The sequence below is a fragment of the Bactrocera latifrons genome, unplaced genomic scaffold (genome assembly GCF_001853355.1).
Source record: "Bactrocera latifrons isolate USDA-ARS-PBARC rearing strain unplaced genomic scaffold, ASM185335v1 scaffold_162, whole genome shotgun sequence".
NCBI classification, from domain to species: Eukaryota; Metazoa; Arthropoda; class Insecta; order Diptera; family Tephritidae; genus Bactrocera; species Bactrocera latifrons.
The window spans coordinates 209,793-215,684 of NW_017535097.1; the positions used below are offsets into that span (position 1 = coordinate 209,793).

The following is a 5,892-nucleotide window of genomic DNA, read 5'->3' on the forward strand; positions in this document are numbered from 1 at the left end:
GTCATGGCTAAATCGACTCAGCTCGACATACTGATCATTTATATAAATACTTTATAGGGTGTTACAAACTTCGTGACAAATTTAATATACCCTATTCAGGGTATAGAATAATATTGCAATACTCGAAATAAATACCGTCGTTATATTATACTTTATAAATCATACAAGTGTTATCATCCCAAAGTAAATATCGGCTAATAATCAGTTATCGAACAGTTTAAAAACAAGGATTACGACTGAAAAAGAAGATGAATTCTATAAGTATGTAATTTGTATGCATTTGTAATTAAAATATTTTGTTTTTTAGATATTCCATTTATTTATGTTTGTAACCACTACTTCTTTCATTTTCCAGCTTAATGTTATTTAAATATTTTTATTTCGTTTGGAATCGTTAAAGTGTAATGTATGCATGTGCAGATAATCGATGGAGCTATTACCTAAAAGTATGCGAACACAAAAAAACAAAACAAAAACAGGAAAACCAACACACCGCCAAAGGTCACAGAAGTTCAYGGTTGTGCGTGCATCAAACTTGAACTAAATTGTAGTTAATCAATAGTTAAGGCACCCACGCTTCTTTCCAGGCATAAAGCAGTGCTAGWATAAGCCATAACACCAGTTATTAAATTTGTGTGAGTAGCTTAGTGCTTGAAACACTTGTAGAGAAGTATTCATGTCGCTATTTCAGTGAAGGTTAAAATAAATATAGACAAGGGCTTTAAATGTGAAAAATATAATTAACGCATATACATAAGAGTATAGTATTCGGATGGGTTAAAAGGCGAAAAACGTAATTTTGCAATGCTTATTTATTAGCTGACAATAAACGGAAGTACTAACAAGCTTCCCGATTCACATTAACAATGAAATTTCTCATAACCAGACATCCACCGTCCACTGTAGTTTCCTACGTCCACACTTTAAGAAATCTTGTCCGTTTAGCAGAGATAAGTTGAATGAAATATTGCCAAAATAGTGTTCGTGTTCGGTCATTGSAACGTACTTATGTCCGGTTATAGGCATTGATTGTTTTGAATAAATGATATTAATGAAAACGTTGTGTTCATGAAAWTTGTCCGGTTATAAGAATTGTCCGGAGAATTGGAGAATTTTACTGTTTTACTTTTTTGCTTTTGTCCTTGCCTTCACATTTTTCTGCACTCATCCAAACTATGGTGTGTCACTTCGAATAATATTAAACTTGTGCGAGTTGTTGCAGACATATCCCACCCACCACCTCCAACTTGGTCAGTCAATTGCACAGCGGGATGAATATGAAAAAGTCAATCGTAATATAAAAACTCGGTCACTTTGCGCATATTAAAAAAATTTGGTCTTCACTCATATAATAATAATTCTATGGTTTTGTCTCTTCAATATTTAAGAAGCTGAGCTATTTTAAATGGTTGAATACAATTTTCACTGATTAATCGAAAATRTGCAAATCAATCCTGGCTTTGCGACCATTTGTTGAGCTTGACCACGCTTGGACCATGACCTTTTTCGCACATTATTTTCGTATTCGATTCACTTTTTGTCTCCTGTTACCATTCGCTTCAGAAATGGTTCGATTTCATTTCGTTTCAGTAAAGAATCACAGATGTTAATTCGATCCATTAAAATTTTTTTTTTTCACAGATAATTTATGTGGTAACCAAACATCGAGCTTACTTTTGTAGCTAGACTTTTTTAAATGGTTCAAAATCGTTTGATGATGAATGTTAAGTTCCTTAGCGATGTCATGGCTGTTTATGTGACGGTCCTGATCAGTCTTTTCCATAATTTCATCGAMTTTTTCAACGATAGGTCGACCAGAGCKAGATGCATCGTTCATATTGAAATTTCCAGAACAGAAGCGAGCGAACGATTGTGGTGCTAAACGAACTGATACAGCATCGTCTCGGTAAACTTCACAAATTTCAATGGTTGCTTGCGTGGCATTCTTCCCTTTTTATACACAAATTTCAAATACAGCGGATTTCTTCATTATTTTCACTAATTTTTGAACAGCTGTAACTTTTTTTCAAATTAATTAAGTTAAATGGAGCTTAAAATCATACCTTGCCAACACTTTATGGTATGATACAAGGTGATTGGTAGCACTGGAGATATACGACTGCAATGACATCTATTGACCAAATACGAAAAGACTTTTTCGACTAGCCAATATTTTCGACTAGCCAATATTTGACAGTTCATTAGCAATAGTTATTGCCTTTAGAGATGCGAAGATAAATGCATCAGCTTTGCTTGCTAGTTATAATCGCCGAGATAAAAATGCGACATGTCAAAAGGTGTGAACTTTCGAACTCTTCTAAGACCTAAATTTCCATAAAAGCCATTAAATTCACCGAATTTCCAAAATGTCACGATATAAGAACAAGCGATAAACGCCTTACCACGATCAGTTTAAAACCAAAGCAATAAATATGTGTACTCACTATATTCAAAACATTATAAAACATTTCACGTTCTCACTTTACCTGCACAGARAAGCATATTTATTTTAAGTGACAGCAAATAGAATGATTCGCTTTAAATTAGATTGCCGATAACACCTGTAATTGTCAATTAGAGCCAAGCAAAAAGGTCTACATTTTTCATTATTGCCAAGGTGTTAAAACTGGCAGCTAATAAAAACGCTTTGCAAACGCCAACTGAATACAAAGCATTTCCACAGATTACAATCAACATAAGATATTATATTAACAAACTACTTTTAATCACTTGTCACAGACAGCGCGGCTGGACGTAGAACTTCTGATCCACCGCTTGTGTCTGTGTGTGAGAAATACAACTAAAGTTTTAATATATTCCCTCGAAAACGACTCAGCAGCTTTATATTTTTATATTTTCTTTTTTCACTTCTATTTATATTATTGTGTACATTTCATTACAATATTACGGATAGTGCGTAGGATGCGGTGATGATAGTGACTTAAGAACAGTTTTTGACACAGTAAGCAAACAATTTCGAATTCAAGCAAAGTTTTGCTAAATAGTTCCAGAGATAGTAACGTATTTATAAGCATTTTTAARCTTAGTGTAATCGGCTCCCAAAACCTTAAAGGAATTTTTCTCCGAAAAGTAAAACTTCACCAAAAACTCTTGGTTATATTTGTCGGACTTTATTTGAAGAAACAGTCGATTAGCTGGTAAATCCTGGGGCTGCCAGCCAAGGATTATCAGAAGGTTGTGCAACATGATCGTAAGACCGATTAYCACGTATAGAGCCGTGGCTTAGGCCTCAAAACCATTACAGACATCGGTAGGACTTTAACTATCGACTCTGTCTCGACTTGCATGCATCTACTTTCGGGTGTCATGGGCGTATGCCCGACAGCAGTACTTGAAGTCATGCTTGAAMTCACACAGCTTCACATAGTAATCGGTCAGGTAGCCAAACACACAGAAGGGTTTGGCAGAGGTAAGGTAATCTCATTCCAGCGCATGCAGAACTTAAGTGGTGAAAAACCATTGGATCTTCTCCCAAGCGACAGCATTACCAAAAAAGTAAACTCCACTAAGAAGTTCAAAGTCCCCTTTAGTAGTAAGGCTGAATGGAATGATTCTACTCTTTTGCTACTGCTTAGGGGTAGTAAAAKCAAGTGGTATACCGACGGTACGAAAACGTCACACCTGCAGGAAGTTTTCCGAGTATATTTCAAGCATAAGTCGGTGAATAGAGATAAATCTCCAACGCAACTATCGCTACGAACGTATAGCCATACTTAGCGAGAKTAAAGCGGCACTTAAATCGATCTCTGCCTACGAGATCAAATCRCTACTGGTGCAAAAGTATATAAAATCGTTGAGCAGTCTATCGAAAGGTAAAGAAGTGCACCTTTTTTGAGTGCCCGGTCAGAAAGGTATAGCCGGGAAGGAACTTACTGATGACCTAAATCCTTCGGTGGGTCCACAAAGAAGCTACTCCGCAAAGAGGAAGGAGTAGGAAAGCATAGGTATTGGCTACAACTACAAGGCATGCACCATGTCAAGTTGCTAATCGGTGGTTACAATCTCAGCGGGTTTAAATATGTAATCAATCTCCTAAGGGAGAACTCATTCAACTAGCCGCATTCTACACTGGCCACAGTAAGCTCAAGAATCGCTTATATAACATGKGCCTAGATTCTTCTGCAAATTATTAGTTCTGCGACATGAAGTCTGAAACTTCAGAACTGCACAGCAGACTGTCAATGGAGGATAAAGRACCGGATCCATGTTTAAAAATATAGATCACATCGTCTCAATAGCACCAGTAGCATCTTTAAATTTATCAGTATGCTTGGGATAAGTATGTCGTTGTGACTAAGGAGAGCTTACAATAGACCTTAGGCCGCSGTGCAATCCTCATTTTTRTCTTATATTAAGTATCTTCGAAGAATAACATTTCATATAATTGTATGTTTACTGGGCATTTGTAGTCCATACTGCTTTGGCCGTTATTAGCAATCACCACTTGTGTCATTCGCAACATTCTCCAGCAGTAATGCTTATCTCAATCTTCGACGGAGTCTCATTTTACAGAACACTGATAGCATCGGTAAAGACAAACAAAGTGTAATATTAAAGTTAGTTAGTATATTTTATAACTCGAATAAAGAAGCTTACACCATTGGCATATGGTGTACAAAGCACGGGAAGCCGTGGGACGTGTCTGCGATTATCCTGACTCGTTTTACTTTTGCTATAGTGCGAGAAGAAGGAAGACCAAAGCACACAGCAAGTACTACATTAAATTTCTCAATTGCGCATGGACTGCCAGTGGTCACAGTGGGCAGTTGAAAATCATTAAGCTATTTGTAAAAGTATATTTGTAGAGTTGTGTATAAGATGTGCTCTAAAGAATCAAAGTAGAAAGTGTAGATGGTTGGAAGATAAACTAGCTTCTTGCAGATAAACGTTTATCTCAACAAATTAACGCCTCAACGGTTTCGACTAGAATTTCAATTAGATTACATTTTACGCAATATCTCAGCATAGATGCCAACATCAACACGAATCTTGAAACAAAATTTAGAAAAAAAAACTTAAAACAAAAGAAATCGTATCATCTGTGTACATACATATGTCTTACAGTTATTGCCCTCAGTTGCTTTGTTAATCAAGTGTGAGTTTTTAATTTATGCCACTTTAAGTGCTTTTGGAATTTTCTATTACTTTTACTCTACGTCTCATCTTCTCTTCATCCTTTCACTGCACATTTACAGACATCCAAATACATGCCTTAAATGGAGTGTCTATATTAATTATGCAAATAGTTGGCAATGCATTGCACTCGCTTGCAATCGTATGGTCGAGTACCTACGTGGGTAGTGTTGCAAGTTATTATAYTGTCATCAGTAATTTAGATTGTCTCAAATAATGCAACAATAAATGCAGAAGAGAGCGTATTTYAATTAATGGACGGTGGCTACGGCTAAATAATAGAAAGCATATCGAATTTCCTACAGGAAAGGAAAATAATCAAGATTGTTAAGACAAAGAAAGACAGGATGCCACCGGTTGCATAAACTGCCTAACACATAGATGACCCTATTATAACTAAATCTATATAGCAAGTTGTAGTTTATGGCTAACTTAAGACAGCGCGTGTATAAATTTGGCAGCTGCCAAATCATTATTATTATGCCACGTTTGTTTTTGTGGAAAATGGTTAAATAGGAATTGATRAAAGATTGTTTTTTATAGCGAAATAATACTGCTGAAGGAAAATCTTGACTAGATGTTGAACTTATGGACACTAGTCCGAAAAATCAACCMTCAAGGATTGGTATGATAAGTTTAGACGTAGTGAAATGRGCAGCGAAGACGATGAACGCTATGGACGCCCAAAAGAGGTTGTTACCGAAGAAAAAATCAAGAACGTCCAGGAAAAAGTTTTGC

The 5,892-nt window shown here is 36.1% G+C and overlaps 1 protein-coding gene across 2 annotated transcripts in view; it reads right to left on the reverse strand.

Annotated features, from left to right (window-relative positions):
- The window catches only part of LOC108966518 (extracellular sulfatase SULF-1 homolog), a 23,467-nt gene that overhangs the window by 16,621 nt on the left and 954 nt on the right, over positions 1-5,892 (reverse strand). The window lies entirely within an intron of this gene.